Below are 11953 nucleotides of genomic sequence, written 5' to 3'. Positions count from 1 at the left end.
TGCTTAAGCACTCAGGCCCAGAGGGAAGACTGATCCCCTCTGGATGGGCCTTTACTGCCCTTCCAGCTTTTCGTGAGTGTAAACGATGAGATGAGCATCCTGTGTGCACATTTCCATAAAGTTCTAGACATGGGACTGTGGCCCAAATGGCATACATGTTTACTTCTTTTTATATTTTCCCAAATTGTTCTAGGGAAAGATTAGATCAGAAAGGCTGTCTGCTGCAATGAAGCATTGTGCTTCTGGACTCCGACTGCCTGGGTTTTAATCCCTTTTCTGCTTCTCCTTAAAGGTAGGACCTTAACCTATCTGTGCCTAGTTTCCTTATCTGTAGAATGGGGATAACAAAAGTACCAACTTCTTAGGATTGTTGTGAGAGTTACATTAGTCTTATACATGTAAGCAGTGGTTTCCGACTGGGGGTGACTTTACCCCTTCAGCAGACATTTGGTGATGTCTGGAGACATTTGTGGTTGTCATAACTGCGGTGTGGTGGCACTAACATCTGATGAGAAAAGACCAGAGAGGCTGTTAAATATTCGACAATGCACAGGGCAGCTCCCCTCCAACAACAAAGAAGGATCCAGTTCCAAATGTCAACAGTGCTGAGGTTGAGAAACCCCGGTGTAAAGGGCCTGGCCCAGAAGCTCTCATCAGTGTTGGCTGTGACTATTTACACTCCCACCAGCAGAGCACAAGAATGTTCGTTTCCCCGTACTTTGGCCAAGTCTTTCAAATCCGGGTTAATTTTGATGGGGGGATCATTGTATGCTGGTACATTTCTAAGCCATCAGTGGAACCTTTCCTTATTCCTTCATGGGCCTGACTACATGGGATTGATTAGCCTCCATTCTGGCCATGGGTTTCCAGGGAACTGGCTGACAGTTGGGTCCAGCTAAGGAAACTTTGACCTTGTGAGCAAGAACTTCGGAGTTCCTGGGATTACCTGTGTCTGTGTTTGTCTCTGAATATCTCAGATGCAGGAACATGTTGTGGGTAAAGTGTGGATTTTGAAGTCAGATCTGGATTCAGATCCCAACCCTACTGCTTCCTAGTTGTGAAGACAAATTACTTCTCTAAACCCCAGGTATCCTCATCTGTAAAATAGGATTATTGTGAGGATCAAATAAGATAATATAGCTCCATGCCGGGTTCTTAGTCAACGTTCAAAAACAGCAGGTACGATTTATTCAGTGATTACGACACTCAGGCCCTTTGCTAAGACTTTCCACATAGGTTTTCAGCTTGATGGCAACTCCTGTTCATCCGAATAAGGTCAAGACTCCATGTCTGTCTGTTGAGGTACAAGGGAAAGCCACTTGCTGAGCTCTCAGTCTGCATTCCACAACTGTTTGCTGAGCATTACCATGTGCCAGACCAGATGCTGGGCGCAGGCAGAGAGACAGGGCTGCTAAACTCTCTCCCATTCGTATGAAAGAGGTAAACAAATAAAAGACACAAACAAAATGGCAGGGGAAAAGACCAGACATATTAGCCTTTCACTATACCTGTAAATGGGTTAATTTCCTTTATTAAAGCAAAAACAGCAAGAAGACAAGTGAAAAAGCAGAAGAAGAAAGTTTAGTTATGTGTTACTTTTTTTAATGTGTTATTTATAAGGGAACTAAAACAAGCCATGGAAAGAAATAATCTCTAATGAAACAGCTCTATATTTATAAATGATTGCATTGTATTTCAAATGAATAACAAACCACACTGAAGGGGGCGGGGGCTGGGGGAGAACTAACCCGAGTGAAAAAAACTTTTTTTTGAGAGAGAGATAGAGAGAGACAGAGTGTGTGAGCGGGGGAGAGGGAGAGAGAATCTGAAGCAGGCTCCATGGCGCCTGACGCCAGGCTCTATCCCATGACCTTCAGGTCATGACCTGAGCCAAAACCAAGAGTCGGATGCTCAACCGACTAAGCCGCCCAGGAGGCCCCTGGGTAAGTTGAATATAGAACTTCAATCTATACTCTCAGTCTGAAGATATAAAGAGTTGTGTGCTTGTTTCGAGAGCACGTATACTAAAATTGGATGACACAGAGAAGATCAGCACGGCCCCTGAGCAAGGGTAACACACAAATTCGTGGAGAAAAAAAAAGATTAAGGGGTGCCCGGCAGGCTCAGTTCATAGAGCATACAACTCTTTTTTTTTTTTAATGTTTGTTTATTTTTTGAGATAGAGAGACAGAGAGAGAGAGAGAGAGACAGAGCACGAGCAGGGGAGGGGCAGAGAGAGAGGGAGACACAGAATCCGAAGCAGGCTCCAGGCTCTGAGTCAGCAGCACAGAGCCCGACGCGGGGCTCGAACTCACAGACCGCGAGATCATGACCTGAGCTGAAGTCAGACACTTAACGGACTGAGCCACCCAGGCGCCCCTAGAGCATGTGACTCTTCATCTCAGGGTTGTGAGTTCAAGTCCCACACTGGGCATGGAGTTTACTTAAAAAAAAAATCACAAAATTGCAAATAAATATCGAAAACTCTACCTAATAGGCTTGTTTTTCATAGTGGCATGGATTAGCAATTCTAATCCGTGTGTATTGGAGGATTGAGTGACAGATGAAATACACTGAGGCTATTGAGAGCCAGGTTTCTCACTGATATGGAAGGGACACAAGTATGGCCTGGGGAAGGCCAGGAAGGACTGGAGGTGCAGCATGAACTCTTGGATTTGTATTTCGGTATGCGTCCACTTCCTAGTCCTGTCCACTGAGAGGACCTAGAAACATGAGTGCACCTAGTGCCCAGCTCCTTGCTTCTGAATACCATCCTCTACTGGAGGAACCAGGGCTCCATGGAGAAATGGCTGATTTCTTTTTTTTTTTTTAATTTTTTTTAACATTTATTTATTTTTGAGAGAGAGAGAGTAAGAGCACGAGCAGGGGAGGGGCAGAGAGAGGGAGGCAGAGGATCCAAAGCAGGCTCCTCGCTGTCAGCACAGAGCCTGATGCGGGGCTCGAACTCACAAATTGCAAGATCATGACCTGAGCAGAAATTGGATGCTTAACTGACTGAGCCACCAAAGTGGCTGGTTTCTGGGCTAGGCCAGCAGGAGTATAAGATGAGCCCGGAGCATCTTTTTGGCCTCGAAAGTAAGCAAGTACTCGATGAATAGGAGAGACACAGCAAAAGGCCATAGCAGCCAGCTTGCATGAGATCTTCCTGGCCAAATCTGGAACAGTTAGGTTATCAAGTAAATAATGATAGTAATGAATTATAACTCATCGAATAAGATCCGAGTTCGTGGGTCCGTCATCCATATAATATATGCACACGTACTAAAAGCTCTTCTTTACGGTAGAACGCTAAAAACGATAGGAATTTTAAGTCACAATTTTGCAGTCATCAGAGTAATAATTGATATAGATAGGAATCATCAAGATTGAAACAAGGATGAAACTTGATGAGAAGTAAGATATCTGTATAGTCTTTAAATTTTCTTTTTATGTTTATTCATTTTAGAGAGAGACACACAGAGTGTGAGCGGGGGAGGAGCAGAGAGAGACACATACACAGAATCTGAAGCAGGCTCTAGGCTCTGAGCTGTCAGCACAGAGCCCGATGCAGGACTCGAATGCACGAATCGCGAGATCGTGACATGAGCCGAAGTCAGTCACTCAACCAACTGAGTCACCCAGGTGCCCCAAATATCTATATAGTCTTAAAGTACTCCCCTAGAAATTATTTATGGACTATGAAGAGAAAATAGTAATTGTATAGGAGATATAACTGGGAGCCACATGCTTTAACCAAGTGACCAAAATACTATCACCAATAATGGGGCGACTTGACATCAAGTGCTCCTTTTTCTTTTCTTTGCTTTTTTTTTTTTTTTAAGATGTTATTTTTTTAAGTAATCTCCACACCTGACATTGGGCTCGAACTCACAACCCGGAGATCAAGAGTCACATGCTTTACCAACTGAGCCAGCCAGGCACCCCGGCAAGTGCTTCTTAATAGGATGCACTGAGAAAGACAATTATCATTTCTGTGATATCCCTGCCCCAAATGCATAGCCTGATCTAATCATGAAGAAATATCCAACAAATGAAAAGTGAGGAATATTCCATAGAATAAATGACCTGTACTCCTCAAAAATGGCAATGTCATGAAAGGCAAAAAGGCTGAGGGACTGTTCCCAGGTTGGAGGAGACCAAAGAGACGTGATGATTAGATGTGATCTATTATTCTGGATTGGATCATGAACCAGAAAACAAATTGCCCTGAAATCGCCTCATTGGGAAGGTTCGCCAAATTTGCATAAGACCTGTAGATTAGATATCATGTTATGTCAAGGCTAAATGTCCTGATTTTGCTAATTGCACTGTGGTTGTGTGCATGCCTATGTTGTCAGGAAATACACACTAAAGTATTTAGGAGGAAAGGGGCATCATATCTGCAACTTACCCTCAATGGGTCAGAAGAAAGATATACCTAGAGAGAGAGAATCATAAAGTAATAGTCACGAATGTGAACAACCAGCAAACCTAGGGCAAGAGTGTGTGCAAATCCTTTGTGCTAGTCTTGTAACTTAGAACTTTGACATTATTTCAAAGTAAAAATTTGAAGAGAAAAAAAGAAAGAAAAAGCCTGTTTGGATTCTTTTCTTTAAAGAAGGCATTTTCCCTCAAGACACTTATTCGTGTGGTTGCCTCTTCAGCAAGCCTAAACCCTTGTTTAATGATTTCAGTAAACACCCCAGTCTCAAAAGCGAACTGTGATTTGTTTATGAGGTCCTCATTCCCCAGCCATGCAACACAGGTTGCACTTCCAAAGTATCAACCCTTCCGGTCAGGTTAATTAACAATATCCACTGAATGACTGGGCGTTCTCTGGATTGTGCAATTACTGTGCAATCTCTGAGTCCCCAGTGCTCATCTCTGAGCCTGGCCAGAGCAGGTGCTCAGGGTAAAGGTTGTGAAATTGAAAGATTGAATTATCTGATTGCCTTTAGGGGAATAGCAAGAATTAAGACTGAGAAGGTATGGAGAGGAACCCCATGGGCGTCTGGCGGGGGGGGGGGGGCGGGGGGCAGGGACTCTTATGCGTGTCCGGACCCTGGACAAGAAAACTTTGGACACAGCAGTGCCTGAAAGCCTCCATCCTGTGTCTTGTTGATGAGGGAATTGTCTTGGAATGGGCAATCAGGAGAGAGAGCAGGGGCCACTCATGACTAATCCCATCAGCGCGGTCAGGGGGGAGCAGGATGACAGCCTTGGTAAACTGCGCTGCAGGGGTCATTGGAAGTTTACCAGTCCCCTCTGGTTTGTTAAACTCACTGGTGGCAAAGGCTGAGAGGTCTCTGGGCTGCTCCTCTGATCTTGATTTGGTTTTGGTTTTCAATTTGACTTTCCAAGCTGCCTTGAATCCTCGTGCTTCGGCTCTTAAAGATGCTCAGAGTGATGAAGCTGAAGGTGGGTGTGTTTGGAAATGAGTGGCCATGGAAGAGACTGGGGAGGCCAGTGGAGGCCTTGAATGTCAACCCTGGAGTGTGGTTTGATCTTCAGAGCAATAGGAAGAGCCACGGAGCAGTGATAGATTTTCATCTTAGGAGATTCACTCTAGCAGCTGAAGTTGAAGATCAGAGAGTGGGAAAAGACGAGAAGCAGAAAGATCAGTGTGGAGGCCGCCACACAAATCTGGGCAAAAACTAGAGCGAGAAGTATTTTGAGACCTTGCTCTGTAAGAGGAATGGTAAGATGTAGCATACATAACACCACCCTAACTTTTCATTCTCATGGCAGACATTGCTAATCACTCGGTGTTCTCCCTTACACAGCCTAGGTGGGCTGCTCCCATAGACAGCCATTACCAATCAATCTGAGAAGGCACACTGGATGAAAGAAATTTGCCCTCTGGGCTCTGTTATATAAGGCAAGGAGAAGTCCTCAGTTTTGAGAATATGCTTACAGTTAGTTGCTACTTTGGGTCTGCCCCAACCTGAGGCTCAGGAAGTACGACCAAAGTGATGCCCTAAGTCAGTCTTTGAGGCCCCTTACCGGAATTGTGCCTCGCCTTGCTGTATGCCCTCTGTGTCCCCACTTAGAGCTTTTCCACATCCGTGATCTTATTTCAACCTCACAACATTCCTGGAAGGTCAAGGTTGTCATCCCCATTTTACAGATGAGGAAACTGAGGTTAAGAAAGGCTCAAAGGTAGAGGGCTCAAGTTCCACAGGTGGTAGGTGGCAGAGCCGGGATTCAAACAGAGCCGTCTCGTTCCAAAATCCCTGGCTCCTTCCACGTAAGCTTGTCTCGGCTGCAGCAGCTGCTTGCATCTGTCAGGGCCTCAAGCAGAAAAGCCAGAACAGGTTGGGGCTGACATCTTGGCAACAGTGACTTTCCCTCTCAAAAAATCCTTGGCTTAAAAAGACCTGGGAAACTTGACTTTTGAGTCAGCCTCATCTAATCCGCTCTGCGCTGAGCCATGGAGAGGGAAGGTTCTGGCCCCTGGGTGGGGGTGGAGGGGGATCGCTGAGGGGGTGCAGCACAGATGGTGAGGGGCGGAGGCCTCTTGCTGTGGAAGAGAATAAGGTTTCTGTCCTTGCACAGTCGGAATGAGGGCCCTGGAGCCAAGCAGCCAGGGCCAGGGCGGGGCCAGCCAACCTTTGGCACGTGAAATGCCACCCCGTACTCATGGCAGATAATTCTCGGTAATAATTCATCCCCCCCTGGCAGGCATGCATCCTGAAAGCCCTGTCTGTCCCTCCCTCATGGGGTCCCTGCTGGAATGTGGGGGGTCAAGGGGCTGGTCCCAGACGTGGGCAGAGTTCAGACTGGGCTGGGTAGGCGGGGCAGCGTCTGGGCACCGCCTGGGGGCAGAGGGAGCCTTTGTGCTCTGTGCCCTGGAACCCCACCCCCCAGCTGCAGCCGCCCCAGAGGGGAGAAATGGCCGATGCGCCCGGCTGAGGCCTGCTCTCTCCGTTCCCTCTTCTAGGGCAGCCAGGGCAGAGGGTGCTAACTTGGGTGCAACCTGGCATCTGACAGATCCACCCCATTGCGCTCAGGGGGCTCTTTTGTGAGTGACAGGAGGGTGAGGGCCTCGTGTCTCCTGCGGAGCTTTTATTTTATTTTTTAAAATTTTTATTCGTTTATTTTGAGAGAGAGAGAGAGAGAGAGAGAGAGCGAGCAGGGGAGGGGCAGAGAGAGAAAGAATCCCAAGCAGGCTCCATGCTGCCAGCACAGAGCCTGACGCGGGGCTCGAACCCAGGAACCGAGAGATTATGACCTGAGTCGAAATCAAGAGTGGGACGCTTAACCCGCTGAGCCACCCAGGCACCCCTCCTGTGGAACTTTTAAAACACACTGAATCTCAGTCCTCGACCCCAGATACTATGGTATATCGTGTGGGGGTACCTGGGCATGGGCCCCTTTAAAACTCCCTGGTGGTTCTGAAGTGAGCTGAGGCTGGTGCCTATTTTGAGAGGGTAGCACCACAAGCCCGGCCACCACCAGCTGTGTGACCTTGAACACGTGAGGTGGCAGTTGGCGGCTCAGTTTCCTCATTTGTGAAATATGAACAGCCGTAGTACTGACTTTGTGGGGTCCCTGGAAAGACTGAAGGAGATAGTGCCGTATAGACTGAGCACCACCCCCAGCACGGAGCACACACTCGGATGTTTAGCTCCTGTGGGTGGTTAGCTATTTTTATTATTTCTTCCTTTCCACGCCAGCCAGGGGGAGATTTTAAGAGCTTGCAGCCAGGGAGAAAGTGGAAAGGGCAGAGAGAGGTCCCCTCCAAGGACATCATTAGAGTGACCAGGGGAGGCTCTGCTTTGACGTGGAGGCGGGTTGGGAGGCATTGGTCCCTCCATGGCTCCAGGAGGAGCCCACGCTCCTTAGCAAAGCACGCGGAGCCCCTCTGGGCTGCTCGGGGTTGGAGCACCGGGCGCATTCGCGTGGGGGTTGTTGCCTCTGGCTCCCCCACCTCCCAGCAAGCTCTCAAGGGCAGAGATAAGACTTGCTCAGCTGGGTGCCCCTGAGGCCAGCACACTGGTGTCAGTCATGCTGGATAGCCCACGGGGCATGGCGTGGAGAGCTGGCAGACCCTCTGAGCAGGGCTTTGACTGGTCACAAGGGCAACAGGAGCTGCCACTTCCCGAGTGCCCACCGTGTGCTGGGCATCGTGATTAGGGCTGACAAAATCACACTAAGCTTGCCACTGCTCCCTCTGGCAGGAGCTGCCGTCGACCATGCCCAGGAGGGTCAGAAATCAGTCAGTTCTGCGCGCCCCCCCCCCCCCCAGCCCACTGAACTCTACAGCCTCTGGCCTCTGTTGGCCACCCAGCTGCCTTGAACCCTGAATTGGGGCCCAGAGCCGACTGCCTGTCACGCGCAGCACCACAGCGCTATGGCTTTCTTGGCTGCCTGAGTGCCTGGCTGTGGAGCAGAGCAGAGAGTTTAGAAGATGGGTTTTCTCATTTTCGTCCGACTGCAGGATGGAGGGAGTCCCTGGGAATATCCTGTCTGCTTTCCAACCTTAATGATCCGAGATTGCATTCCAGAGATTTCTGTGTGGAACCTGACTTATGCTGCACAAATAAATGAAAGATGCACGACCTCTCCAGTGGCCACATATCTGGATCCTTGTTGAGCAGACTCTGTATGAACTTGCCCAAGGTTCTGACACAGATCACTGTGATCTGTGATTTGCGGCCATTTGTTGGGGGGTCTCCTGAGTGCCGGTGACATGGTGGGAACAGGTTCTGCGTCCATGGAGCTCTGATCCCAGTGAGGGGAGACAGACCCTCAGCAAGTAAACTAATAGAAATGCCAACTAGTGAAGAGACAAGAGAGCATGTGATTGGGGCCAACTTCAGACCCAGCCTTGAGGGATGGCTTCCCTGGGAAGGTGACATTTCAGCTGAGACCTGAATGCCCAGGAGCAGGTGCCAGTGTAGCAGGCAGAGGGAACGGCTGACACAGGGGCCGGAGAAGATGGGGACAGTGGGGGGAACAGGCAGGGCTGGGGCTGGGAAAGGCCACCATCCAGATTACCCAAAGCCCTGCCATGTTCGGCCTGCAGCGGCGTCTACAGGGTGAGAGGGACATGACCCATCAGCCCCCGCTGTGGCGGGAGTGGCACCGTGCTTCTGGCTGGCTGTCCTGTGGGGAGTGGGATCCTTGTTATTGCCAGGGGCCACAGGGACAGTGCCCAGCTCTGAGGAGGCTGGGGAGGGAAGGCCTAGCTGAATATGTGTGTGTGTGTGTCTGTGTGTCTGCGTGTGTGTGTTTGGGGGAAGTTGGTCTAAATCCAAGTCACCATCAGTGGTTTGACAGCTCCTTGGAGGTATCTAAGTCACCAGGTGAAGTGCCTTTGAATCAGATGGGAGAATCTATTCCCTCCCGTCCCATCCCTCTGATTACATCAAGGTCAATGTTCACTTGCTGTTGGTTTGCCCTTTATGCCCCCTGACATTTCCTAATCTTGCTTTTTACACAAAGAGCGACTGGACTGGGGCTCACAGGCACAGCATCTACCAGAAGACAATAGTGCTGTTCATTGTCAGTGTCCCATCCCAGCCACCTTGCATGATGGGTCACTGACTTTCTTTTTACTATTATAATATTCCTCCTTTAAAAAATTATTTTTTTTTTTGTTTTTCCTAACAGCTTATTAAACTTCCCTTTGAAATAAAATTATTTTAGGAAAAAGAATGAAATCATCTGAAAGGGAAATAGTAAACCATTCTGAAGATGGTCAAGGGGGGATGGTGAAAGTCACTAAAGTCTGTACACGAGTGACTCAAGTTTGGAAAACATGGAACTAAGATGCTTCAGGCCCACCTTCCCAGTTTCAGAATGCTCTTTTCCCCAGGAAAGCATTTCTTTTTGTTATTAAATGTCTGTGTTACAATTAGGAAGCAGACCATAGCATTTAGTTAAGACTTTCAAACGCAGCTTTTGATCATGTATTTATTTATTTAGTTATATGCCACCTTGTTGTACAAAAGGTATTGTGGCAGCTTACAAAAATACATAAAATACAATAAAGTAAAAAATAAACAATCGGGGTAAAGATTAAAGCAGAAAGCTAGACTGAAGTCAGAGTCAAGTAGTTGACTCAGTACAATTGTTAAAAGTAATCTCAAATTTGACTTTGAGGTTCCCAGCGGCCAAAGCAAAAAAGAAAACACGACTCGTTACAAGATTCCTAACAGTTAGTTTGGGGCCTTGGTACAAAACAGACCTGGTGCAAATCTTGACTCTACTACTTGACAGACTCACGACCCTGAGCAGGTTGCTTAACGTTTCTGAACTTGAGGTTCATCACCTGTAACGGGGAAAAGTAGTGCCAACCTTGGGGGTTCCTAGTTGCATCGGGAATAATGCGTGTCAAGGTGCCTTCTAGCTCTAGGAGGGTGCTGCTTGGGTCCTCAGCCGCCCTTAGTCCTCACTAAGCTGAAAGTTTTCAGCCACAAAAGGGAGTTGACATCTGTCCCCTCTGTCAGTCCCTACCCTGGCCAAGCATGCAGCATATAAGGGGTAGAGCCAGATCCCAACCCAGGGCTCCCTCACTCCTACCCAGGCTCCCTGATAACCCTATCTGGTGCTGTGTGTTCCTGTCACCAGAGTGGCCTCCAATGGTGTCAGGGAGAAAATGCTTTGGAACACATGGGCTTTCGGGAACACTCAAATCATTCCCAGGAAAACCCCAGCTTCACTTTTAGGGCTGCCCTGTGAGGCAGAGGCCCCCTTCTCTCCTCCGTAGACACAGCAGATTAAATGTCAAGGCCCAGAAATCTCTAGGGGGGAGTCAAAGGCGGCAGCCAAAGCCCCTTCACGGGCTCAGAACACCGGAGACAGCTGCCTTTGCCTTCACAGCCAAGGTCAGTAAGAAACACTGACCCTTCCCAGTCCAGGTCCTCTCTTATTTGAAGTACTGTTGCCAAATGTAATAAAGCCCACAACAAAAACCTGTCCCTGCCTCCCATCAGCAACAGAACAAATTCCACTTGTCTCAGAATTTTCCTTTCTCTGTTAATTTATATATGACTCTGTTCCAAATGTGATTGGAGAGGGTTCTTGGCTTGGCGTTCAAGGTTCTTTACAAGCTGACCCCATCCTCCTTCTTGGGTCTCCAGTGTGGATGCAGTTTGTGGCCTGGTCGCACAGAGTAAAAGCCATCACTTCTGGAGCTACCCCTAGAGTGTCATGCATTTGGCCAACAGCATGTACTGACCAGCCCTGAAACCCCGATCTGCCACAGACTAAGCTGCTGTGTGACCTAGGGTGAGTCCCTTCACCTCAGTTTTCCTCGTCCGTAAAATGGGCACATTCTGAGTATATACCTTGCCCTGTGGGGAAGGTGAAAGAATGTGCACATGGCATGCCGGGCACACTTGATGCTCAGTCAGTGGTGATGGTTAGATGACCTGAATTTGAGAGCCGGCCTTTCACTTAACTGCTTACATGACAAGTGACTCGTCTGGGTTCTAGTTCGACTATCTGTGAAGCGAGGAAAATAACTCTATCATCACCTAACCCCCACACAAAGGCCTGAACACAGAAGGGACTTAGTGAATGTTTGGAGGCTGCAGCCAGCATCATCTCCCCCGGAAAACAATCTTGCTTGTCTTTTAACTTTCCCAAACCAGTCCTCTGTAACTTTCCTTTTTCTCAGACTAATGAGCAAGAGGAGTCTGAACACTTTTCGCATGGTTAGGCTGTGATATCATGAAAGACACAGTCTTGTAAAACCCACACCCAGGGCCAAGGGAAACGCAGCCCCCTGAAGAGACTGTTGAGTGCAGCCCGCCGTCGATTGGGTGGGGGAGGCTGGATGTGTCCACCACTATGAGTCAGGCCTTGCTTGGCTGGCTATCATCATTCCCCTTTATTTTAGGGGTGAGTTAGAGCTTAAACGAAACATCACCTGACAATGCCTGACAGAAATGTCTTCTGCACAAAATGCATTTCCTTACACTCTTGGGTATGCAGCTGAATTTTC

General features: G+C 48.3%; 1 non-coding gene across 1 annotated transcript; it reads left to right on the top strand.

Annotated features, from left to right (window-relative positions):
* Positions 1-2000: 2000 nt before the first annotated feature.
* On the top strand, positions 2001-2106 carry LOC128778706 (U6 spliceosomal RNA). The gene has a single exon (XR_008424435.1). It is a non-coding gene; the product is annotated as a U6 spliceosomal RNA (small nuclear RNA).
* Positions 2107-11953: the final 9847 nt, after the last annotated feature.

The sequence above is a fragment of the Panthera pardus genome, unplaced genomic scaffold (genome assembly GCF_024362965.1).
Source record: "Panthera pardus isolate Hobbes unplaced genomic scaffold, ASM2436296v1 HiC_scaffold_20, whole genome shotgun sequence".
NCBI classification, from domain to species: Eukaryota; Metazoa; Chordata; class Mammalia; order Carnivora; family Felidae; genus Panthera; species Panthera pardus.
Note: the sequence above shows the minus strand (reverse complement) of the source record. Positions and strands in the feature narration are given on the sequence as shown.